The 27,318-nt window shown below is 40.4% G+C and overlaps 1 pseudogene across 1 annotated transcript; it reads right to left on the reverse strand.

Moving 5' to 3' along the window:
- Nucleotides 1–7: 7 nt before the first annotated feature.
- LOC146546389 (vitamin D3 hydroxylase-associated protein-like) lies at nt 8–27,244 on the reverse strand (annotated as a pseudogene). Its single transcript, XR_014890939.1, has 16 exons — nt 27,147–27,244; nt 13,776–14,150; nt 11,605–11,718; nt 11,296–11,436; nt 10,988–11,121; nt 10,374–10,580; nt 10,249–10,289; nt 8,275–8,399; nt 8,022–8,147; nt 7,803–7,918; nt 7,551–7,650; nt 7,387–7,430; nt 7,252–7,291; nt 7,068–7,176; nt 6,630–6,775; nt 8–4,063 (listed from the first exon to the last, which is right to left on the reverse strand). The product of XR_014890939.1 is annotated as a vitamin D3 hydroxylase-associated protein-like (transcript).
- Between the last annotated feature and the right edge of the window lie 74 nt (nt 27,245–27,318).

Below are 27,318 nucleotides of genomic sequence, written 5' to 3' on the forward strand. Positions count from 1 at the left end.
GGGTTTTATTGACCCAAAAACATGAAGATATATTTAACAAAGCCAAAACTTAAACAGGAAGACCAATAAAAGAGGTCAACTCAATAGACTAAACTCAAGATAATAATTAACAAAACCTCAAACAAACATAAGATAAACTGACCTGCTGAAATGGGGGAACTTAAACACTGGTTTAGCTAAACCAAATGACACACACGGGGAAAATAAAATGGCTGCCATATAACCAACTAATACAAGTCAATTAAACAAACATGAAACACCCCCCAGGCAATGAAGCTTGTGGTGCTATCCAATTAGGCTGTGAGTGGTACTTCAGGTCTCCCAGCCCTTTGCCACACCTTTTGCCAGACATAAACACACCAGCAATGTTTTGGTTCTATAACATTTTTCTATTATTACTTTATTATGAATTATAGGTGCAAGAGTTTTAGAGTGTGGATAATTAAATAATAGATCAATGTAATAGCAAATTGTGCCTTGTTCTCAGATTCACAGCAAGTGGAGAGTGATAGATGAGATCAGGAGATGGAAGGAGGAAGAGAGGCAAGAATGATTCACAGGCAGAGAAAAGTTTGTTTCTCACAGTTTTGTTCCCTTATGGTTTCAAGCACTGTCACTAATCTTTGCATTTTATTATTATCTCATAACACTTGTTTAATCAGCTACCATCTCTCCTATGGACTTTTTAATGTCTACAGCAGGAGTGGGCGACTCCAGGCCTCGAGGGTCGGTGTCCTGCAGGTTTTAGATGTGTCATTGATCCAACACAGCTGATCAGGGCTGGACTGGGACAAAAAATCAGCCCGGGCATTTTGACTAGTTACCGGCCCACCATGGTATTATAGGAAAAGCCATAAAGCCTTTATAATAAACTTAAACCTACACCATCCTCCCTATTCTGGTATTCTAAACAGTACTTAGCAAAACTATAAAACAACCTAATTTATAATTACATATACCTCACTAATAGGGTTGCCAACTCCCAGCAAAAAAAGAAAAGAAAGAAAAATAGGGAACCACTCCCCCACCCTCTGCCTCAAGATGCTTTACTGACAAAACCGATTTTAATTTAATGCACGTATAAAACAAATGCACAGACATCTATTATTTTTCTCCAGTAATTAAATAGATTTAACATCTTTCTTCAACAGAATTGCAGACTGCACAGATGGTATCTTAACAAAGGAAAGAATACCATAACTTACTAGGGCATATACTAGACTTAATATTTACTGAATACAATAATGGATTTCTATACATTTTACATCAGATAAAAAGTTTGGTTGTAAGATTCAGATAATTATTTATTAAAAGGTAGACATCATGACCAGCAGCTTTACAGCTGTGGCTCCAGCAAACATCAGCTGATACTAGAAATTAATATTAAATAAATTCTAACAACAGCTGATCAAGCTTAAACGTGCTGCTGCTGTTTACCGCGACATCCGCTGGTTTCCTCTTTCTGGCGCAAAGTGGGCGATAAATAAACAAGAGAGAAAAGCCGATCAGCTGATCATTGATCAGTTTCATGATTGAAGTAGAAACAGGAGAGGGAGGGGGAGAGGATGAGAGAAGAAGAGGCAGCTGTGCAGCGTAAACACAGAATAACTCCAGCTTTGTGTCTTTTTCATTGTAGCTGAAGTCCGGGACAAACTGTTCCTTTTCACCTCAATACCAAACGCTTGATATTTTCTCTGAATACGAGACGATTCCGTTTTTTACGGGACGGTTGGCAACTCTAATAATTAGCCTTATGAACAAAATAAAGTTCAACATCAGTAACATAGCACCACCCAGCTGTATAGAAACTCTGTCATGCTAGCTAGTACGCAGTACGAAAAAGTCAACACAACGAAAATAAACTCCACCTAAACTTGGTTCATATCTGACCCAGATGGACTGCAGGTCATAACTTCTTACCTGAAGTTCAGTTCACCTGACACTCGGACCAGCAGCCGCTTCGGGTCTCTCCTCTTGCCTCCCTTTTCCTTCATCCACCTGCTGGCTTCCACCACTTGCTAATGTTATTGAATCTGTGGAAGCTCTGCGATAGCCACCACACGAAGTAACGAATAACAAGCCTATTTAAATCCCAGTAACGAGTAACGCCTTCCTGGTTTTGGCATAATAACTAGTTACCGTGCTCGTTACCACAATAATAACGTAGTTACTGTAACGCGTTACTTAATAACGCATTAGTCCCAACACTGCTCACCACATATCCAAACCAACATCATGACCAGCAGCTTTACAGCTGTGGCTCCAGCAAACAACAGCTGATACTAGTAATTAATATTAAATAAATTCTAACAACAGCTGATCAAGCTTAAACGTGCTGCTGTTGTTTAGTGCGACCTCTTTCTGGTGCAAAGTGGGCCAGCCTGGTTCTGCCGGAGGTTTCTTCCTGTTAAAAGGGAGTTTTCCTTCCCACTGTCGCCAAAGTGCTTGCTCACAGGGGGTCATATGATTGTTGGGTTTTTCTCTGTATCTACTGTACAATATAAAGCACCTCGAGGTGACTGTTGTTGTGATTTGGAGCTATATAAATAAAATTGAATTGAAAATTGAATTGAATTGAAAAATGTTTATAGAGGTCATACTTTTATCAAGGGGTATACATTTGTCATGACTGACTTGAGTAGCTGAGTAAGTTAAAGGGTTGCTAGATCAAGACTAGCAACCCTAAAACGGAGAAACCTTTATTATCTAGCGTGCATCAAGACTTAAAACATGGAGCAGTTGAGTCAGTTTTAATTCTCACATGTTTAAACTGCCTTGCTCACTACTGCTCAGGTTACCTGTTGGGAAGTTTTGAACAAAAAGCCTGTCTTCTAAAAGCTATATGGAAGTTCTGGAAGTTTTTTTTTCAATAATATCAATAATACATGAGTTCAAAATACAGTCGTGGAATGTGGAAGCTGCTCTCTTCTGTTGTTTTTTTGGCTACATTATTACATGCTGTAAATTCAATTCCAAAAAATTGAAAAAGTTCTACATTTTGTTTGTACATTTTTTTTTACTGAAGCTCACTTGATAATTACAACAAAGTGACAACAAAGCCCAAAACTCGTGACAACCAATCCTATATAAGGGTTTCAATCATCAACAATGCATGCAAGTGAAACAGTGTGACAACCAACCCCAGTCAACCCTACTGGCAGTGCAGAGGATGCTCAACCCTTTGACACATTTAAATAGCATTTATGGGGAAAACTCAAGTGATAGGTTTGTAGCTTGAACCTATTCGCTGGAACGTTGAGGACAATATAATTACACAGCAAGCAAGACACGAAGTAGGCAAAGTTCTTCATGTTTCTCGTGCACGGGAGAGAACCGGACAAACGCCGTTCCTTCGCTTGACCCCAGTTGCTCTCGTCCGTTCTCCCGTAACACTACTCTTTTATTGAGGTTACATGAATATGCATAGGTTCATGAACATATGACGTCTACATACACACAAAGAGTACCTTGCCTTTGTGTGTGTGTGTGTGTGTGTGTGTGTGTGTGTGTGTGTGTGTGTGTGTGTGTGTGTGTGATCTGTGTGAGGTCAAGATGTGACCCTGTGAAGACTCCCCAAAGCTGGTGCCAGGAGTCTAGCGGGTCCATCTGAACAAAAGGCTCTTATACTTAATGAGATATACGTGTGTTTGCCATATATCAACAAGAGAAGATACGACCTCTCCTAGGAGGTGTGTGATCTTATGCCAGAACACTCTGTAGAGGAGTGAACGCACTCCCCTCTTCATGCTACACAGAGTTGTTACAGACCTCCTAGGATGAGACATTCTTTCAATCTACAAATGATTATACACCTCTAAGCATATATGGTTAAATATTTCTAAGCATAATTGGCAATCAACAATACAAAACCTAACATCAAGTTAACGTGTCTCCTCTGAAGTCTGCAGTCTTTCATGTGAGACTCAGAATGAAAGCAGCTTTACTTCTTGCTCTGTTTGACCAGTTGTTCCACTTCCTTCATGAGGCGCAGGCAGAGTTCATCCTGCCACGGCAGAGCAACACACTGGACCGCCACAGGCAGACCCTCGCCTCCAGTCACTGCCTGAACACAAAAAAAACCACACCTGTCACTTAACGCTCAGCAGCTGAACATACCACAGTCTTTTGCCTTCACCTACTGACAAACTGTGGAATTTCAGATACAGATTATGTATAAGTGCAAGGACAGAAGACCTGCAAAAAGACTAAGATGAGACAATAAATGACAGAACCACAAGGAAATGATACAAAACACTGACAAATTTTGGAGTCACAATAGTCTGATCTGGTTCAGTTCTTGGTTCTGTGTAGGATGGATCAAATTGGGCAATGACCTTTCCGAAAGCACTGGAGGGTTGCCCATTATTGGACATTCTTTATGAGATGAGATGAGATGAGATGAGATGAGATAGCCTTTATTTGTCAGTTGCAGTTACCCACAACCGAGATTCAGATTCAGAAGACTTTATTTATCCCCAAGGGGAGATTAAGAGACTGACTTTGCCGACCGTACATACAATAGACAAACATCACATTGGGGAGACAGGTCAGGCTGGGTAGCTGGCCGGTCAGCTACACGAGCAGCGACCCGGGACCGAACAATGGAAAAATGCACAACATCAGGAAAGACAAGGAGAAAAAAGAACTCCCCCAAGACTGAGCTCCAACAGGGGGATCAGTTTGAGAACAGAAAAAAAACACCTCAGCGCATAGTACATGAAAAACTCTTAATACACCATAGAAACACATGACAAGCAACAGGGATGGATAAAAGGTGAGAGACAGCCACTGTAGACAGCGCATCCAGGCCTGCAGCATATGCGCTGGTTCCCTGTGATCCACCGTCTGCATTGGGAGGGGATAAGCATTGAAGGCATTTGGAAGGGGAGCGGGGATGAATGTATATCTGTGTATGTCCAGAGTTCAGCTGAGAGAGTATCCTTTGCCCTGCCAGGCTAAGTAAACAGTCTTCCAGCCAACCCAAGTGGCCTTGCGTAGGATAGGGGAGGAAGAGTCTAAACACCATCCGTTATCCGGGAGAATTTGTTTTGTTCAGCTCCAGCCTTGAGACCACAGCTGTTGCCGAAATGGTAGCTACATGAAATGATGGTGTTTTTTTCCTTTAGTGCGAACAACTTACGTGAATTTCAAAGCCGTTCTAGCAGTCCGACACTGGTCTCTCAATCTCCCGTTGGAGAGCCGTGAGCTCAAAGAGCAAATTCTGAGAACTCAAGACCGCCGTGAGCTGTTATTCAATTTTCGCTCATATATATATATATATATATATATATAAAATTGGCAAAATGGAGAATGGCTGATTTTGAAAAACAAGAACTATTTAGTACTTTATATTCTTTCTTTTATATTTCCAGAGGTCTAAATTGCAGTAACAAACCCTTTTTAATCTTCACAGAGGTGTAATAGGAACATGACTCTGACGGCCGTGTCTACAACAGCACAATTGAAATAATCTGCTAATATTCATTCATTTATCATATTCATATAAATCAGATACAGAGTAAGACTGTCCACTTCAACCTTACTTTCACATTTAAGTTACTTTGCAGCCCTCCTGTAGGCCCCTCACATGCAGGAGGTGGAATGTAATGTATGAAACTTATGGGCAGTGGTTACAGTCTTGCTGCCTGTATGTTAGAGTTCTCACTGACTGGTTGAGACGGTTGGTACCCTCACTTGACTGATGTAGTTAAACAACTCCTGCATGACTCATTTCAATCTCATCTCTGCTTTTGACAGATGATGTGCTCCTGTTGGCTTTATCAGGTTGTGGTATCCAGCTCTAACTGGAGCGGTGGGTATAAGAATTTGCACTTCCAAGTCTGAGACTGTGGTCTTCAGCCAGAAAAGGACGGAGTGCCTACTTTGAGTCAGGGAGGAGTATGGTCATGAGCTTTGGGTTGTGACCGAAAGTTCAAGATCGCAGATCCAAGCCTTCTCCAAAGGATTACTGGACTCTCCCTTAGAAGTAGTGTGAGGTGTTCAGCCATCCAAGAGAAGCCAGAGTAGATCTGTCACTTCTCTACATTGAAAGGAGCCGGTTGAGGTGGTTCGGGCATCTGATTAGGATGCCTTCTGGACACCTTCAGGGTGAGGTATTCCAAGCATGTGCTACATTGGAGACATGATATCTCTCATCTAGCCATAATAAATTATCTATAGTTTAAGCTTTACATCTGTGTCTCCCAGAAGATTATTTCTGCAGGAAAACCTGCTGTCACAGTAGCTTAAACTACACTATGTGTTCAATTAGTCATCCCTCACTGGCATGTGTTACTTTCCTCTTTCTTTTTCTCTTTTTTGAGTAATGACACCAACTTTGATACACCTCAAACAGGCAGAAACATTTGACCTCACACAATGCAATTAATTTGCATGAGTGTAATGTCTTTGATACGCTGCTTAGAAATGGTGGTTCTCAAAGTGGAGCCAATGAGAACCCAATGAGGTCAGAGAACTGATTTGCAATTGGAATCGCTAAATTCTTATCTATTCCCATCCCTACTTGGTAATCTGTATGTTTTTAATCACATCTTTGTGTAGCATTCCAAATAAACTGACGAGTGACTATGTTTTCAATCAGTCTTATCTCACTGGTACATGTTGCCTACCTCTTTGAAGAGTTTGTCCCACATGTCCTGATAACAGCCCTTATAGTGCTTGAGTTCCTCCTCATCCTTTGCGGTCACTGTGGAAACAGTGACTACACCCGCAGGAAAGTTAAGGAGATTGTAGACAACTGTGTAACTAATAGCAGCTGAAATAACAGAAAATATAAATATATTATTATGTAGAATATTTATTAATATTCAATATAATAATTAATATTGAAATTTATTTGTCCAGGCTGTCAGGCTGCTCTTGCCAAAGTAATGTTAAAAAAAGCAGTTACAATCAAAGAGTCAAAGTTGTGCTGTGATTCAATGCAAAATCACAAAAAATAATCCATTCTCTAACAGGGAGTTTATCAGCAAGTGTTTTGTGGCTGAAATTGGACAAACTGTGATAAACAGAACACTATGTTGTCACTTGTACTGAGTGTATCATACTTGGAATTTTGCTACAGTAAAACAAGTTGTAGGCTGGTCCAATCACAGGGCACAGCAGTACATCGATGTTGCAGTTCCTCCAATGTGCTATTGTCTCTTGAATGTAGTCCTAAAGAAAACACAGGAAATCTCAATTTCATCTTCAGATTTTCATACGTGACCATGCATCATCAGCTGACAGTACCTCAACAGCAGCATGTTGCTTCCACAGCTCAGGAACAGATCTAAAAATGAAGCATATCATTCCTAGAACATGTATAATATGAAAATCTAACAAAGGATGAAGTACAAATAAAACATTTCAAGAATACTTTCTCACCGAACTCCACAAAGAGCCCTCATGTTGGCAGAGACACGAGGAGACTGCAGATAGATAGATAGGTATGCATTATTCTGCTAAATCACTCAATCCGGTGATTTAAATAAACAGACCATCTATTTGACTATTTTTGTATGCGTCTGTCACAGAATTGGAGGGCTTACCTTAGATTTGAGCAGAAATGAATGGATTGTCTTATACCACTTAGGAAGACGGTAACGATGAAACTGTCCCTTCAGACAAGGGTCCTCGGGTCCCCCCTTCCTAAAAAGAAAGGGCTCATTAGCACATAAGAAAAAAGCCTATTTTGAGATACTTAACTAATTAATGGAATAGTTTCAAAACCAGTCAACACCATCGTGTGCTCAAGAAGACAATGGCAGCATCTCTAGGTATTAAAAACCTATTAACTAAACTGTTAAAAGAAAAAACTCAGTTTGGTTAACAGGCTGGTACCTCCATCTGCTAAATAACCCTTTACCATTAGTTCAGGGAAAATTTCATCCATCTTCAGTGGATGGTAAGGGACCAACTAGAGAAACAAAAGCCAACATTAAAAAACATGACTTGAAAATGATTGTTATATGTTTTTGTTTTTGTTTTTGTGTGTGTGTGTGTGTGTGGTGACGTCTTACTGTGTGTCCTGCTTGCTCTAACAGAGCTTTCACCTCTCTAACGCCTCGGGCCATGCTTGGAGATGGATGCATGTAGCCATCGTTTTCCAAACAACCAATCCTTAGAGGTTTGGTGGTTCTGTATCTCTAAGAGGGAATCACTTTTTGTTTTTAATGCTCACATGAAATGAGACCATTTATGCATATATATGCACAGGCAATTACAACAAAGGATTATCAACAAGTGACATGAATCCCACAGTACAAGACACACCTCCATGTTAAAAGGTAATGGTGGAACAGTGGGGTCCAAAGAAAACATGTGGTCACAAAGAAGTGCCTGCATGCACAGAGCCAGGCTGTCCACATCTCTTGCCATGGGTCCAGGTGAAGATAGCACTAGTTTAACATGAAACAAGAAGCAGTAAACAAAATTCCCTGACTGTTTTTTCCCAGGACTGTCTATCAGTATCCCAATTTTGACTCTGTATATATGTAGTAGGGGTGCAACGATATTCGTATCGATATTGAACCGTTCGATACAGTGCTCTCGGTTCGGTACGCATATGTATTGAACAATACAAAATTTGTAATTTATTTTATCAGCTTTCCTTCTGACGATGCTGTCTGTGTTGAGCGCTCAGTGAATCTGCGTTCGACTACTCCGCCTAGGCTGCACTTTTGAGCGCAGATCCACTGAGCGCTCAACACAGACAGCATCGTCAGAAGGAAGAGCGCAGGGCAAGCTAGCGAGACAGAAGTTAAGCTCTCCTTGCAACATGGCAAATTGAACCTCCCCCACCCTCATTCAGATCTGGCGTTTGGAATTATTTTGGTTTTCATGTGACGTATGACCCTGAAGGTAAGCGAGTCATGGACTAAAGTAAAACAGTATGTTGGATGTGCCACGCAATGCTCAATTACATGGCTGGGAACTAGTGCGTTAGCGCAGTTAGCTCGTTAACGTGTTGGCCGTCTAGCCCCATGCACGGGTGATCAGGGGTAGCTCGTTAACGGAGATTTGCAGTGTTGTGGCGTTAAGGTCATTTCAACGAGATTAACCTGACAGCACTAGTGGGAACACAACGAATATGACTGCACATTTACACCGACATCATCCTAGTGCAAAGACAAGTGGAAGCAGACAAAAACAACAAGCGCGTATGCTACAAACTTTAACCGAGTCATTTAGACAGCCGTTAGCACATGATTCTCCTTATGGGGACCTGATATGTTTAATATGCTGCTGAGAATATAGCCCAGAAGAAGCGTATAGTATAGCTTTTACTTTGGAAAGAGCCATTTCTCTGTAATAAAACTCTCTTTTCCAAAGATGAGTGATTCCTCAATCAGATACAGGGCTCGCAATATCGCTAGCCCGACGTCCCGGGGCTAGCGATTTTTCCAGTCGGGCTACCAAAATCTATCTCTGCCCTGCCCGTCGGGCTATTGTAGGAAGGAAAAATATATGTCAATGCTTTTGCATTCTTTCAGAAATGTAGCTGGGTAATTATGTCATTGGCATCGGTGAGCCACTGTCAATATGTGACATTGAAATCGTGTTTGAATTTGCGCTTGTTTTTTTGCTTTCACTTTGCAATCGCGCAAACTGTGTATAGAGAGTGACAGCACTGATTGGTGAGTGTCGATAATTTGTGCACCAATTCCTCTGACATCGTCTTATCAATCGTTAGCTTACTACGCAAACATGACAAGTGAAATCTCCCGCAGCTTAAACATGTGAGAGGTTGATCGCGCAGAGAATCGCTGAGCGTTATGTGAGTGCCTGTGTAAGAGCAGCAGGATATATATTTCAGTTCTGCTGAGCCAATTAAGACAGGTCAGGGTGAAGAAGTGACAGCCAAAGAAAAGCTTACCACAAAACGGAGAAGTTATGACAAATGAGACTATAAGGCAAAAAGAAAGTGCAGCTTTATGGTTTCATGGACAAAAGAATTTCTGTGGCTGTGATATGATGAGCTAAATAACCAGGGCTGCACATAAGTGGTCTGCAGGTGCGCATTCGCTGTCAAAATAAAAAACACGCACAAGGGTTAGGGTTAAATTTAAAAACTGTACTTTTGAGTTAAAATATATATTTATAATTTTAATAAATGACAAATTAAAAAGGCATGAACATTTTTTTTGTATCGAAAAAATATCGAACCGTGACACCAAAGTATCGAACCGAACCGAACCGTGAATTTTGTGTATCGTTGCACCCCTACTAAGTAGATATGTCACTTACCTGACTTTTGCCCTCGATAAGTTGGACAAACTCCCTGTGAACTAATCATTACACAAAAGGTGAGATAAAAGTTTTTCTCAGCAATGTATAATAATTTTCCAGGAAACTGACTGAATGAGACCCACCTGAGCCGACCCGCTGTTGGTTTGAAACCACAGATTCCACAGAAGGATGCAGGAATACGGATACTGCCACCTAGATCAGTGCCTATACCAAGCAGGGAGCCCCCTCCCCCGATGAGAGCCCCCTCCCCACCAGTTGAACCTCCAGAGGTCTTCTGGGGGTTATGAGGGTTCACAGTCTGCCCGTAAATAGGATTACTGCAGTCACAGCTGAATTTGAACAGACAAGAAGGTGAGAAGTCTTTGCATGTTATGCACATGTGGAATAGCAAACACAACTGACTGAGTTTTAACCACATCAGACATAAAAGGCAGATGGGGTATTGTCATCACCCCTCCAGGTGGGCAGAGTGGATACCCAAGTTTGTGAATGTGATAACTCCAGAATTAAGTGAGGTGACATAGGAATTTCGAATTGGTGTATCTTCTAAAAATCTTGGATGACTTTGAATCTCAATGACTTCGCCCTTAAGGTCATAGGTCAGCTTTTCTAAAAATTACCCGGATTTTCAAATTTATGCCATAGGTGCATCTAGGAGGCTGACGGGCAGAAATGGCAGACACCGGTATTTTTAAATTGGCTCTAGATTTATGTCAATCACTGATAAAAGATTTACCTCAAAAGACCTTGAGGCAAGTTGGTTTTCACAAAGGGAATAGCTCCTTGTTTCTTCAGGACTTGAACAAGCACACTGTCCTTTTCAGCGGGCTGGTCCAGGTTAATGATCACACCACAAGAACAGTCATGATTCTTGTGTTGTGAAAAAAAAGAGAAAGAAAGAAGAAAAAAGATGATAATGGTGCTTCAAAGATGTGAATAATAATGCTTGGGAATGCTATAAGTTAGACATAACATAGAAATTAGTTAGAAATACTGACCAGAAGGCCTGCAATTGATATTTGCATTATTTAACCTTTGTAATACCTTAAATGCAAGATTTTCTTTAATGCTAACTGGAACTCCGTACAAGAGACCATCCTTGTTGGAGCCAACAGTTGTCAGCTGGTCCAAACTCTCCAGCAAAATTTCAGTGCAGCAGTTCAGCTTTTTGTTTACAGCCAGAGTCTGTTGGAAAGGAAACAAGCACAGACAGTTTGAGATTAACTTATCTACCTTGAAGGGACCTTGATCTTTGTAATCACTCTGTAAAATATTGAACTCTTGTTGGAAACATTGAACCTTTTGGTGTATTTGAGCTATTATGAAAGATTTGTGTCATGTTGGATACTGAACCTTTTCCATGTAAGAGTAAAGCACATCCTCGGGGGTAAGTGAGCCTTCCTTTAGCTGCTGTGTCAGCTCAGACAGGGAGAGTGTCAGGATGAAAGCAGAGTCGGTTGTCGGATGCTAGAAGACACAGACCCACACAGAATCATTATGTCATTAAAAAAGCTGCAGCAAACAAATAAAAGCATATGAATGTAGAGATTTTCCACTTCTTTACAAACTCTGTCAAACGTGACAATGACAATTCACAGTGCTTAAATGGTGTCAATGGAAAATTGTATTTAGTAGTCAGTATAATCTTTTAGTGATATAAGTTTGCATATGGTAGAATACTGCATGTAGTTATTTGTATTAGGAAATATTTAACCATGTATGCTTAGAGGCATATAATTAATTGTGTAGTGACAGGATGTGTGATCTCTAACAGGCTGCAGGCTTGGTGTGCACTCCAGGAATGCACCCCCACGTCCTGGGAGCATGAGAGTTCGTACCTTGTTTTATCGTTTTACGGTAGGATTAACGTAGCTATGTCTGTTTTAGTTTAAGTGCTTTAACTGCTGGACTTCCTCACCGTGTTATCTAGGGTGAACCATCTAGGGTGGGGGAGACTACCGTCTTTGTGACCAAGGATGTACCTTTTGTGCTTTCATGTTATATGACCCTTTGATCAGCAACACACACACACACACACACACACACACACACACACACACACACACACACACACACACACACACACACACTGAAGTATAAAATAAAGACCGGGGCAGTTTCTCAGCGCGAGTCTCAGTTTGGAGGCTGCCCTTGCTAGCAAGAAGTTCTGTGTGTTTCTCTTCTCTGAGTCTTTACTGAAGAAGTGTTTTAGAACATTTTCCCTAACAAATGGTCTCCACAATTACCAGATTTAAATCTGACAGAGCACCCTTAGGATGTGGTGGAACAGGAGATTTACATCACTGATGTGCAATCAACAAATCAACTGCAACTGGTAATGCTATTGTGTCAATATGGACCAAAATCAAACAAACGACCTAGAATAGCTGCATATTATTGGTGTGCTTTTAACTTTTATTTTAATGCTCATGTTTAAAAGCCCTCCTGCCAGCATGGCAGGTAATGGCCCATTGAAGTTGCCCGTATATGACTTACTTTTGTAACGATTTTGAAATGCTCTAAATAGAAAAAATCCTGTTTCCACAGGATAATTTCACCTTAGATCAACAGTATACAACCTCACGATGTTACCATATCAATTTCAATTACTTTGGAAAGTAAAATCAGACTGACTTGATATTGACATGGTATCACGTGGGGCTTTATACTGTAAATACAGAGTGAAATTATCCTGTGGAAACAAGAATTTTTCTTTTTAGAGCATTTTGAAATCGTTAGAAGAGTAAGTCAAATATGGGCAATTTCAGATTTCTGTGGTTGGATAGTGTTGATATAAAATGCAACTAGTCTTTGTAAATATGACTTTTGCTTTTAACTCATTCACTGCCAGGGTTTTTGAGCATTTTTACTCATTTTTGAAGAGCCACAGAAAACTGTGTGTTATGATCATATAAACGCTGAACCTACCAAAATGAAGAACAGACTCATTTTCTACCATTTTCCATTCTTTAGTAATCAGCTGTAGAAGAGAGGTGGGTTCCACCAAAAATGCCTGTTTTGACCACAAAAAGGGAGAAAACGAGCTTTTTGTGAAAAATACATTTCAAGCAGTCTGATGTTCACTGACAAGCTGCCCGAGGTTGTATTCTAGCCCCTCCCATTGAAAAACGTAATTGACGTCTATAGACGTCAATGGCAGTCAACGTAAGTTTTTCAATTGACGTCTATAGACGTCAATGGCAGTGAATGAGTTAAGAGCATTCTGAAGTCATTGAAAGAGAAGTTCAAAAATGAAAATTCACAGGGCTTTTACTTTGAAATCCAAAAGGAGATGGCTTTAATATTGACATGTTATTTTGAAATCAGGTTTCAACATCTTTTGCCATAATACTTTGAATACACAGGGAATGTAAAACAAAGTGGAGGCTGGCTTGACTGCAATGCTTGAATTGGAGGCTGGCTTGACACCAGTGCCAGGTCTGAACTAAAAGCACATAATTTGTTTTGATTTCTATCTAAAGAAAAAGTTAAACATTTCAGTGTTTAAAGCTCTGAACTCTCACCGACTGTTTGTTCCGGAGCACCGCCTGCTCTGCCCGCTGCAAGCTCTCATCTCTCCTGTTTCTGGCTCTCTTGATCTTTTCCTCTGCCTGTCGGAGGCTGTTGATCTTTTTCACCCGCACAACCAGGTATCCCACAATGCAGGCAACACCAGTGAGCAGAGCCGCTGTCCAGTTGTCCATCTTCACTCTCTTAATAAATGGTTCAGTGTTCTGCGTGGTTTTCGTCTTTGTCCTGGGGCTGTAAATCATTGGCGGAGCGGGTAGGGAGGCTTACTGGGCTTAAGCCCGGGTTGTTTCAGAAGCCCAGGGTCTTTTGGAATCTAGTTTATTTCACAGTTAGATGCGAGGGGGGAGAAGCTGCTGCCTGCGAGTTTTCTGTAGAAGTGCAGACAGAGGAGAGCTTAAGTTTGACCAGGTACCAAAGCAAATCATTCCTACTGTACAAATAATGTAAATATGACGGTGTATCACAAAAGATTGATATCAAACTGATCACTTGACCCATATTACGTTACTTGCTCTTCGAGTGAATCAACAAATGGCGAAATGAAAACCCGAACAACAACAATGCTGTTTTTTTCAGTCTTAGCTTACATGTATGTTTATTTCATATTTTCAGTTGTTACCCTCCACGGCTAAATAAAGCACTCTAAATCGGTTTCAGTTATGTACTGATGACCACAACAATGGACATAAGGGGCTTCTTTCAAAGAAATAACTCAGGTAGATGTTATTTTATATATTATGCTTTGTATGTTGTTCAGTATATTTCTATGCAAAACAAGAGGAATTTCAATACACAGCAGTATATTCACTGTTTAAACCAGATATTTACACTTTAGGGGGAAAAAAAACATAAAACATTTTTTTTACTGTTGAACATCAATTTAGTAATTTTTTTTGTTTTAGATAAATAAATATTGAAATATTTTTTGAATTAGTTAAATGTCAGAGTAAAGAGAGAGAGAGAGAGATGTCTATTTTTTAGCACTTTCATCAACCTTCCTTTCATATCAAACATCCTTGAAAGAGTAGTTGTCAAACAGCTAACAGATCATCTGCAGAGTTTCAGTCAGGTTTCAGAGCTCATCACAGCACAGAATCAGCTTTAGTGAAGGTTACAAATGATCTTCTTATGGCCTCTGACAGTGGACTCATCTCTGTGCTTGTCCTGCTAGACCTCAGTGCAGCGTTCGATACTGTCGACCATAATATCCTATTAGAGCGATTAGAACATGCTGTAGGTATTACAGGTACTGTGCTGCAGTGGTTTGTATCATATCTATCTAATAGACTCCAGTTTGTGCATGTAAATGGAGAGTCCTCTTCACACACTGAGGTTAATTATGGAGTTCCACAGGGTTCAGTGCTAGGACCCATTCTGTTTACATTATACATGCTTCCCTTAGGCAGCATCATTAGAAGACATAGCATACATTTACACTGCTATGCAGATGACACCCAGCTCTATCTGTCCATGAAGCCAGATGACACACACCAATTAATTAAACTGCAGGAATGTCTTAAAGACATAAAGACCTGGATGGCTGCTAACTTTCTGCTTCTTAATTCAGATCAAACTCAGGTTATTGTACTCGGCCCTGAAAATCTTAGAAATATGGTATCTAAGCAGATTCTTACTCTGGATGGCATTACCTTGGCCTCCAGTAACACTGTGAGGAACCTTGGAGTCATTTTTGACCAGGACATGTCCTTCAACACACATATTAAACAAATATGTAAGACTGCGTTCTTCCATTTGCGCAACATCTCTAAAGTTAGAAATATCCTGTCTCAGAGTGACGCTGAAAAACTAGTTCATGCATTTATTACTTCCAGGCTGGACGACTGTAATTCATTATTATCAGGATGTCCAAAAAACTCACTGAAAAGCCTTCAGCTAATCCAAAATGCTGCAGCAAGAGTCCTGAGAGGGACTAGAAAGAGAGCAGATTTCTCCTGTTTTGGCTTCCTGTTAAATCCAGAATTGAATTCAAAATCCTGCTCCTCACATACAAGGTCTTAAATAATCAGGCCCCATCTTATCTTAATGACCTTGTAGTATCATATCACCCTATTAGAGCACTTCGCTCTCACACTGCAGGCCTACTTGTTGTTCCTAGAGTATTTAAAAGTAGAATGGGAGGCAGAGCCTTCAGTTTTCAGGCCCCTCTTCTGTGGAACCAGCTTCCAGTTTGGATTCAGGAGACAGACACTATCTCTACTTTCAAGATTAGGCTTCAAACTTTCCTTTTTGCTAAAGCATATAGTTAGGGCTGGACCAGGTGACCCTGAATCCTCCCTTAGTTATGCTGCAATAGACGTAGGCTGCCGGGGATTCCCATGATGCATTGAGTTTTTCCTTTCCAGTCACCTTTCTCACTCACTATGTGTTAACAGACCTCTCTGCACTGAATCATATCTGTTATTAACCTCTGTCTCTCTTCCACAGCATGTCTTTTATCCTGTCTTCCTTCTCTCACCCCAACCGGTCGCAGCAGATGGCCCCGCCCCTCCCTGAGCGTGGTTCTGCCGGAGGTTTCTTCCTGTTAAAAGGGAGTTTTTCCTTCCCACTGTCGCCAAAGTGCTTGCTCATAGGGGGTCATATGATTGTTGGGTTTTTTCTCTTTATCTATGAAGCGCCTTGAGGCGACTTTTGTTGTGATTTGGCGCTATATAAATAAAATTGAATTGAGTTGAATTGAATCAAATTTAGGAGTATATATGCACGAAGTTTATTGTGTCTTTAATTAATAAGAAAACTCCAGACGATTCCATTCTGAGCTTAAGAAACTTCTAATAGGTTAGTAGAGTCCACGTGGATGCATATAAGACACCCCAAAACACAGAGCCCGTTTCTTTGACATGGGAAAATCAAGAGATATCAAGCAAGACACCAGGAAAAGAATTGTGGAGCTCCATAAGTGTGGCTCAATTTCTCACCCCAACCAGTCGCAGCAGATGGCCCCGCCCCTCCCTGAGCCTGGTTCTGCTGGAGGTTTCTTCCTGTTAAAAGGGAGTTTTTCCTTCCCACTGTCGCCAAAGTGCTTGCTCATAGGGGGTCATATGATTGTTGGGTTTTTCTCCGTTTCTATGAAGCGCCTTGAGGCAACTTTTGTTGTGATTTGGCGCTATATAAATAAAATTGAATTGAATTGAATACAATTTGGGTTCCATTTGCAATTAAAAAATACAGACAATTTCTCTCTTTACTTTGAAATTTAACAAATATGTTTTTTATATTTATCAATCTAAAATAAATAAACATTTAGTCTGATTTGATGTTTTACAATTAAAAAGTGTTTGTGTTTTTACCTGAAGAGTATGTAAACTGTATATTTGATGATGTTGGTGTTTGGCTTGATTGTCAGCACAAAGAGGGAGAGAGAGGAACAGAGAGGGAACAAGAGCAGGTGAGACAGACATGTTAGTCAAATGGTTGTTTGCCAAAACTCATCAGAACATGTATCCAGTCCCTAGTGTATCTTTTTAGGTTTGTTATTTTTCAAATTCTATATTTATTAAGTTATGCAGGCTTGTTTGCACAACAAGGCTAAATAGTTATGTAAACTTTTCTGAATCTAAATAGTGTACTTTGGTAGAATTAAAAAATAATATGGTACAAATTATGTATTGAAAAGCAATACTTGAATAATATTGACCCTGAAAATGTCATCAATAGGTTCGCAAAACTCAGGCCTCAATGATACAGTCTCATGTTACCACAATAAAGAGGTGTTGTCAGTGTCGTGCAGGTCTATGATGATTTTCAGTGCTACTATCATCTAGTTTTGATTCTGGTTCTGTCTTGGTTAAGCTCTAAAGTAGTCCAGATTTTGAACTGTTGTAGTCCTGTTTTAATTCCGGGTCAGGTCAAAATGCAATTGACTGCCTTCTGTTGTGTGATCGGAAGAGGTCTCTTGAAACGTCATTGGGAGTGTGAGGTGAGATAAGCTCTCTTCTGTGGGAATTTGTAACATGTGTTTTTGTACATTTTAACTTGTGTGACCACAGGTTTTTATGCTGTGTTCAGCCCTCTGGTTCTCCAAATGATACTGTCCCTCAACGATTGTTAAAGGAGATTGCCTAGGACAGGCTGTTCTTACTATTATAAACAGCAGTTTGATATCTGGTGTAGTCCCTGCTCATTTTAAGCATGCAGTAGTACAACCCTAGTACAACCCAAGAAACCTGTCTTGCAGGCATTCATGGTACTGCTTTGAATTGGTTTAGGTCTTATCTTTCTGTCAGAACTGTGTTAACTTTTTAGTGTATGAATCCTTTTCTGCTGCTCTTCAGTTTGAGGTTCGCAATTCTAAGGCCTCTGCCCTTTTCATTACATTTACAGCCCTTGGGAACCATTCTTAAAAGGCATGGATTATCCCTCCACTGCCAAAAACTGCCAGATTTATCTGCCTCTGAAGCAGAAAGATGCTTTCTCCATTAAACCGCTTCTGGCATGTCTAGAAGATATTAAAACATGTATGGCCCTAAACTTTTTAAAATGTAATTCAAGCAAAACAGAGGTGATTGTGTTTGGTCCTAGCAGAGCCCTGGCAGGGCTGGCATGGGAAGAAGCAGTTATTTAGTCTATTGGTTTTGAACCTGATGGATCTGAACTTTTTCCAGAGGGCAGGATGTTCAGGGTGTATGATCTCTGGTTGCCAATCTCGACTGATTGTGAACGGTCTGTGAGAAAGTTTTTGGAAGTCCAAGTTGGCTTGGCTATAAGGATGTCTGGGATGATGGTATTGAAGGCCAAGCTGAAGTTAAGGAAGAGCATCCTTACTGATGTCCCAGAAAACATAGGCAAACAGGATCAAACTGCTTTAATTTAATCTAATGTGCTGATTTTATTGTTTTAATTGAATTTTGATTATCATTATCATTATTATTTATTTTAAATTAATTTATAGGGTTTTTTATGTCAAGTGTACAGCACCTTGTTTTCAGCTGGGAGTTGTCTGAAAGTGCTATATGAATAAATTGATTGCTTCCTAAATAAAGCTTGAGCCAAAAAGCGAGTGCTGTCAGGGCACACAGTGACATATCATAAGGTCATAAGGGAGCGACTGTCAGAGTTTTACCCCTGATACTGCTGGATAAACAGAAGCTCACCCAGGAACGAGGTCACACAGAGCTCAAATTTTCACTCGCGAGACAGAAGCAGTTGTCTCCAGCCCACTTCAACTTGCTTTCCCTCTGCAGGCTGTTTTTATTGGTTACACACATGAATATTCATAAAGCTTGTTGCTGTATTACCTATGAGAAATTGCTATAACTGGTTACAAAGTGTGATTGTGCTGTGCCAGGAAAAAAATCTAAGGAGTGAAAGGGTCAGACCCATACGAGCATAGTGGAGCATAGTGGAGTAAGGACGTTAGCGTGCTGCCCAACTTGATGACCAAGATGAAGGAAAAGAAAAACAGAAGGGAATTATTGCACATTGCTGGGTAGAACTTTTATCTTTGTTAACACCTTTTGTGTAATGATTAGTTCATGAGTAGTTCATCCAATTTATAGAGGGTAAAAGTCAGGTAAGTGACATATCTACTTACTGGACCCATGGCAAGAGAATGTTCTACGAGAACAAAGGCGTAAAAAGAACACAGTGTTAGTTGTTTCCTTATTTCTTATTAATGTTCACAGTTTGAGCTGCTCTAAAATGCATTTTTTTTTTAAATTTACTCATTAACCAGCAGCCACCAACATCAGAAAATGAATACAATACAGAGTGAGTACACCACTAACAAAAATCACTGCTATGTGATTAACAGCCCAAAACTCTGTTATGAACATATACATTCTATGTTATAAACCAACTGAGAAACCCAGTGAAAGAAACAATAATATGAAATAACTTATTTTCAGTGACTAGCTTTTGTGTGCTAAAGGAAAAAGTTAAAAATTTACCAATTGTACTTTGGTCTACCCAATTCTTGCCACATAGTAAAATCCCAAATGTTGCACTTGGAACAGAAAACTCCAAAATAACCTCCGTTTTAGCTTTGACCACTCAGTTTGGTTTACTGACTTTCATTATTCAAATATACCTTTGTGGCGTTTGAATTTTAACCAGATTAACCGATTGTGAACTCACATATTCGTTAATGTCACTATTTTACTTGTTAGGACAAAAAAGGGGGGATGGAGCAGAGGAAGCAGAGGTCTCACAGATTACACCTATGCTCCTAATTTTCTAAAACAATGAGATTTGCAGGAAAGATAGTGCCGGTCCTAAATCAACTCAATCATTTGATCACTTATTTATGATCAAATAAAAAAAGATTTCTCTCAAAGAATTTATATGATGAATGGGAAACTAAACAAAGGCAAGTTTATTAATATAGCACAATTCAACAGCAAGGTGACTAAAGCAAATGCACTATGTACTAATTCATATATGCATACAACGTTAATCATTGAGACTTACTACCACATGCAGTAATTGCTCATGAGGAACAAAGTGAACATCATTATCAATGAAAATACATTTTTTTATTATTATTAAAAAATGTATTTATTTTCAAAGTAATTCAGTGAGTGCTGTTAGGACACATGTTACCTATCAGAAGGGAGCTGTCAGCAGGCAATTAGTGTACTTTAAAGTCCAAAAAGAGAAATTTATTGTTTTCTAACACAATTTCATCCAAAATTCTTTGTTGAAACATATACTGTCGGGTAAATATCACAGTATGTTAATGGGCAGCACTGTGGCACGGTGGTTAGCACTGTTGCCGCACAGCAAGAAGGTCCTGAGTTCAATTCCAACATCAGGCCGGGGTCTTTCTGTGTGGAGTTTGCATGTTCTCTCCGTGTTTGCGTGGGTTCCGGAGTACCCGGAGGTACTCCGGCTTCCTCCCACCGTCCAAAGACATGCAGCTTGTGGGGATAGGTTAATTGGATAATCCACATTGTGAATGTGCGAATGAATGTGAGTGCGAATGGTTGTCTGTCCCTGTGTGTTGGCCCTGCGACAGACTGGCGACCTGTCCAGGGTGTACCCCGCCTCTCGCCCTATGACAGCTGGGATAGGCTCCAGCGCCCCCCGCGACCCTGAAAGCGGGAGCGAATGGATGGATGGATGTTAATGATATTTAAAAAATTAAAATAGGTGGCACCAGCTTCCTCAAAACCTTTTTTCAGAAGATTAATATCTGTCTGCAAACGGAGATATTGAAACACAGACGGCTCACTGCCACTGATTAACTAAAATATACACACAAACACTCACGTAGTTTATGTCTGTTTTGATATGTTAGTGACCTTATTTTTTAAATATTGCTTAACTTTCATTTAACCTTTAGCAAATAGACAAAAAACAACGTGTTTAAATTGAGCTTGTAGTGCTTGTAGTGTACTCCACCATTTATCAGCTGGTTAGCTCATTATTACAGGATATACTCAAGTTAACATGTTTCCTTTGAAGTCTGCAGAAAAGTTTATTTACAATCACCAGGTGAAATATAAACAAAGTGCCGGGTCGAGATTTCCAGGGATCAACGGGAAGGAGGGGGGGAGGTCCGTACACACAGTCACGATCACACGCCACACTCCTCTTCTGCCCAAACACACTCTCGCTCCGCTGGCACCACACCACACTGCCAAACTCAGGAATCCAGGGAAGGTAAACAGGAACAGGCCCAGGGTTTGTACAGCCTGTACACACCCTGGAGTCTTTGGCGGATCTAGAGGGGTGGTATGGGGGTGCATGTGCCACTCTAAAATGATCTCTTACCTCCTTAGTGCCACCCTCTTTGTGCATATGACAGTGTTGTTCATTAAAATAAGATGGCATTAACACTTTGAGCCTAGCAGCAATTAAAACTGAATATAAATTCTAAAACTTTTTGGTAGCAACTGATGCCTGTGACTGTGCCAGAGCACATTTGAATCAGCACCATGGGCATCATAACACGGCCATCATGGGGTGTATCTGGGATGATCAGGAAGAGGAGTACAGGAGCCTGGTGAGGAACTTTGTCGCATGGAGTCACACAAACCACCTGCAACTCAACACCTCAAAGACTAAGGAACTGGTTGTGGACTTCGGGAGGTCCAGAGCAGGTCCACTGCCGGTTCAGATAGAGGGGGAGGAGGTGGAGGTGGTCAACAAGTACAAGTACCTCGGGCTGTGGGTGGACAATAAACTGGACTGGTCATGCAACACAGAGCACCTGTATAAAAAAGCCCAAAGCCGACTGTACTTCCTCAGGAGGCTGAGGTCTTTTAACATCTGCAGGAAGCTCCTGAGGATGTTTTACCAGTCGGTGGTTGCTGGAGTACTTTTCTATGCTGTGGTGTGCTGGGGGAGCAGCACAGCAAAGAAGGACTCATGCAGGCTGGAGAAACTGATCAGGAAGGCTTGCTCTGTGGTCGGCATGAAGCTGGACACTCTGGTGACAGTGGCAGAGAAAAGGACATTAAAGAAACTGATGGACATTATGGACAATGCTGGGCATCCTCTGCACATGGCCATTAACAATCAGAAGAGTCTGTTCAGTGACAGGTTGCTTCTCCCCAAGACAAGAACTAACAGACTTAAAAACTCCTTTGTCCCACACGCCATCAGACTGTTTAACTCCTCTCTGGAGGGGAGAGGGAGGGGAGACAGGAGGACAAAGGAGGGGGGAACAACTAAGCTGTAGTGCCTCTTCACCTCACTGTACAATACCTTGTGCAATACTTTTTGTAAATAGTCAACAGTGCAATAGACCTCAATACTTGAAATGTGCAATTCACTTGTATTTTTATTTTTTATTCCTATTTATTCTATTTATCCCCTTCGTATATTTTATTTATATTTGTCTCTGTATTTATATATGTGTGTGTATGTGTGTGTGTGTATATATATATATAATATTCTGTAACTCTGTAACTTCTGTCGGTGCTGTGCTTTTTGGAAATCGAATTTCCCAGAGGAACCCACCCGAGGGATTAATAAAGTTCTATCTTATCTTATCTTATCTTATCTTATCTTATCTTATCTTATCTTATCTTATCTTATCTTATTTCAGATTTGGCACAGGTGGTTGGTTGTTACACCGTGGAAATGGAATGAAGGTGAGTGTCATTAATCGTCTGGGGTCACAGGACACGCCGCACCTCCAAATCACATGACTGATTTAAGCTGACATAACAACAAGCTGCAGTCACGCTGAGTCTCTATTTCAGCTCGTGTTGAAAGTTCGGATTTCAAAGTATACATCAGTTTCTAAATTTTAATGACAGGCCACAAAATCCAGAGTTATAATAAAAAATAAAATAAAAAAAATTAAAGAAAGGTAAAAAGCCACCTCTTTCCTATTGGTGGAAACGTACTATGTCGACCAATAAAAAAAATTGCAACACATGATTTGGTTGTTTAGGGGAAGTTTTGGGAGTGACAGCAACGAGAGAGAGAGATTGATAGCGAGTTTTGAGATGTGAGAGATTTGTGACATTTAGCGTGGAGTGTATAGTTAGTGTGTTGTGTTGAACTTAGTGTGTAGTGTATTCCTTGCTCTGTTTTGTGTGTCAGTGAGGGTACTAATGAATGTCACACAGGCAGATTGGTAAACACTGTCTCCAGGTGGAAAATCAGAGGAGTGTTACACCTCCTGCTGTCAGGCCTGCAGGTTTATGCCTGTGGTGTTCGTGGCAGACAAGTAATTTTCTTTTTTACTTGTGGGGCATCTTATTGTGACACTTGATTCTTCTCTCATTTTAGTTATAGTAGTATTTTTAAATGGTTGTACAAATAAATAAAACAATTTGAAGGTGAGATACAAATGTAAAATCAAAAGTAGTCAAAAATGGCCCAATAAATCATGAAAAATTAGGTTTCAATGTTTGTTCATGACAGTGCAGATCTCTGACATTTTGTGTAAATTTAAGCACGTAACAATTTGATTTTTTTCTAACAAAAAACTTTGTTAAAGTTAAGTTAGACTTTTGTTGTGTTTGTAAATGAATGGTTATTAACATTCCAGAGAAAATGGCATTTTATTAAAAATATTTAACAATAATACTCATTAACTCAGATTATTTTTGATACACCCTAGTGATTTCTTAAGGGAAAATCAAATACAAGCAGTTGAACGTGACAGGGAATGTGGGGGATGACATGAAGTAAACATGCAGCTGGCTGAGAAAGAAAACTTCTCTGACACCATTGGTGGGTCACCGGCTATTGGACATTCTTTAAAATTTTTTATATTATTGAAACTGAAATGCAGCAGACGAACAGCTATACTGTAGGTTCCCTGGTATCACATGACTATCACATTTCTTAAGAAAATTCAGAAATGACTCCACTTTTTAAGGAAACATAAGAAGGCTGACTTCAACAATATGCACAGAGGAGTAATAGGAAACATCCAACCATGAGATCTACAAAGCCTAGGACAGATGTGCTACTGCAGTGGCTGAAACCACATTAAAGTACACGGATACTTTAATTCTGAAGTAGAATCACCGTGGTGATCACTTACAACAAAGATAGCATGTGCCTTGCCTTGGTCTGCGCCTGCTGGTGTAGTCTTTTGGGTTCCTGCCCTTTAGCCTTCACACCTAATTCTCATCATACCATCAAAGACAGGTTTTTATGGTCCATGTTCTTTGGAAAGGAATTACTAAATATTTACCAGTCATAATCACCTGCCTGTCAAGCCCCCGCTGTCTCTGCCTACTTAAGGAACTCTAAAAAGTCACACCCGTTGCTGCCTTCCTTCTGGAAAAAATCAAGTAAGAATCTAATCCAATCAGCACATTAAGGCTTCCTCTCTTCAAACCAATCAAATTATTCAAAATATACTTTTGGGTTCAGGTCTTACATTAGTCTTCCACCATAACTGCCTTGGTGGATATGACATTGCTATGGTGTGAGTGGATCAAAGTGACATAAATTTTGTCATCAGCTGGTGAGCATGGGGGTTCATGCAGATGTCCACATGAGTACATGTTTCTTATCTGCTGGATACCAAAAGTTGCTCGGCATCTGCTGGCCCAAGATATGTTTTGCTGCCATTTCAAGCAGCAATGCGCATCTACATTTTTATAAGGTAATATAGAAGCTGAAGACACGAGTGTACAATCATTATTCAATTAAATTTTATTTATATAGCAAGCACTTGGCGACAGTGGGAAAGAAAAACTCCCTTTTAACAGGAAGAAACCTCCGGCAGAACCAGGCTCAGGGAGGGGCGGGGCCAACTGCTGCAACCGGTTGGGGAGAGAGAAGGAAGACAGGATAAAGACATGCTGTGGAAGAGAGACAGAGGTTAATAACAGATATGATTCAATGCAGAGAGGTCTGTTAACACATAGTGACTGAGAAAGGTGACTGGAAAGGAAAAACTCAATGCATCATGGGAATCCCCGGCAGCCTACGTCTATTGCAGCATAACTAAGGGAGGATTCAGGGTCACCTGGTCCAGCCCTAACTATATGCTTTAGCAAAAAGGAAAGTTTGAAGCCTAATCTTGAAAGTAGAGATAGTGTCTGTCTCCTGAATCCAAACTGGAAGCTGGTTCCACAGAAGAGGGGCCTGAAAACTGAAGGCTCTGCCTCCCATTCTACTTTTAAATACTCTAGGAACAACAAGTAGGCCTGCAGCGTGAGAGCAAAGTGCTCTAATAGGGTGATATGGTACTACAAGGTCATTAAGATAAGATGGGGCCTGATTATTTAAGACCTTGTATGTGAGGAGCAGGATTTTGAATTCTGGATTTAACAGGAAGCCAAAACAGGAGAAATCTGCTCTCTTTCTAGTCCCTGTCAGGACTCTTGCTGCAGCATTTTGGATCAGCTGAAGGCTTTTCAGGGAGTTTTTTGGACATCCTGATAATAATGAATTACAGTCGTCCAGCCTGGAAGTAATAAATGCATGAACTAGTTTTTCAGCGTCACTCTGAGACAGGATATTTCTAACTTTAGAGATGTTGCGCAAATGGAAGAACGCAGTCTTACATATTTGTTTAATATGTGCGTTGAAGGACATATCCTGGTCAAAAATGACTCCAAGGTTCCTCACAGTGTTACTGGAGGCCAAGGTAATGCCATCCAGAGTAAGAATCTGCTTAGATACCATATTTCTAAGATTTTCATGGCCGAGTACAATAACCTCAGTTTGATCTGAATTAAGAAGCAGAAAGTTAGCGGCCATCCAGGTCTTTATGTCTTTAAGACATTCCTGCAGTTTAACTAATTGGTGTGTGTTATCTGGCTTCATGGACAGATAGAGCTGGGTGTCATCTGCATAGCAGTGTAAATGTATGCTATGTCTTCTAATGATGCTGCCTAAGGGAAGCATGTATAATGTAAACAGAATTGGTCCTAGCACTGAACCCTGTGGAACTCCATAATTAACCTCAGTGTGTGAAGAGGACTCTCCATTTACATGCACAAACTGGAGTCTATTAGATAGATATGATACAAACCACTGCAGTGCAGTACCTGTAATACCTACAGCATGTTCTAATCGCTCTAATCGATTATAGTCAACAGTATCAAACGCTGCACTGAGGTCTAGCAGGACAAGCACAGAGATGAGTCCACTGTCAGAGGCCATAAGAAGATCATTTGTAACCTTCACTAAAGCTGTTTCTGTGCTGTGATGAGCTCTGAAACCTGACTGAAACTCTTCCAATAAACCATTCCTCTGCAGATGATCTGTTAGCTGTTTGACAACTACTCTTTCAAGGATGTTTGATATGAAAGGAAGCTATAATTAGCTAAGACTGCTGGGTCTAGAGATGCTTTTTAAGTGAAGGTTTAATCATTAACCTTTACTGTACTGTAGATTCATTACATTTTTTACCAGGATTTTGATGATATAACAATACAGAAGCTCAGACATTCAAAGGCAATGCAGATAAAGTTACTGCAATAGTTTGAAAAAAAAAAAAAAAAAAAAGTGATTTCTTTGCTTCTGGGGTTGACTTCTCCTTGATTTTGTCTAACTGGTGGAGAATACAGCAGCAAGTACTTGTGCTCTCAAAAGTGGTATGAATGGCATGGAGCTGCGGCGGTGTTCTGGGAATCCATCCTACCTGACAAACAATCCTACCCGTTGTTTCTACGCATGCGCACAACACGAAATTCAGTGGCGAACCGTCATACCTATGCAAATATAAGCTACTAACGTAAAATTAAGTGCCAAACTGTCCTACCTTTTCAAATGTGACGTACAAGCATACTTTAACAGCTAAAATTAAGTGGCAAACCATCCTACCTTTGTGAATGTGACCTACAAGCATACTTTAACGGCTAAAATTTAGTGGCAACCCGTCCTGGCTTTATAATTATAAGCTACAAGCATACTCTGATGGGCAAAGTTCAGTGGCAAACCGTCATACCTACTGACAGCAGAAATGTGCATAAACTACTTACAGCAGGACGTTTTGCCAAAGTAGGACGTTTTGTCAGAACAGCGGCACCACTGTTTGTGTAAAACAGAACTGATGTGGCCATCATAGTTGGGATATCAGTAGTTGACTTGTTGGCGGAGCTGGCTTGCTGAAAGAACATTTCAGCAAGTATTTACCAGTGACTGTAGAAAAGC

Source organism: Mchenga conophoros, linkage group LG23 (genome assembly GCF_057382185.1).
Source record: "Mchenga conophoros isolate Kocher_MC1m ecotype Shallow Benthic linkage group LG23, M_conophoros_male_GT1.1, whole genome shotgun sequence".
Lineage (NCBI taxonomy): Eukaryota > Metazoa > Chordata > Actinopteri > Cichliformes > Cichlidae > Mchenga > Mchenga conophoros.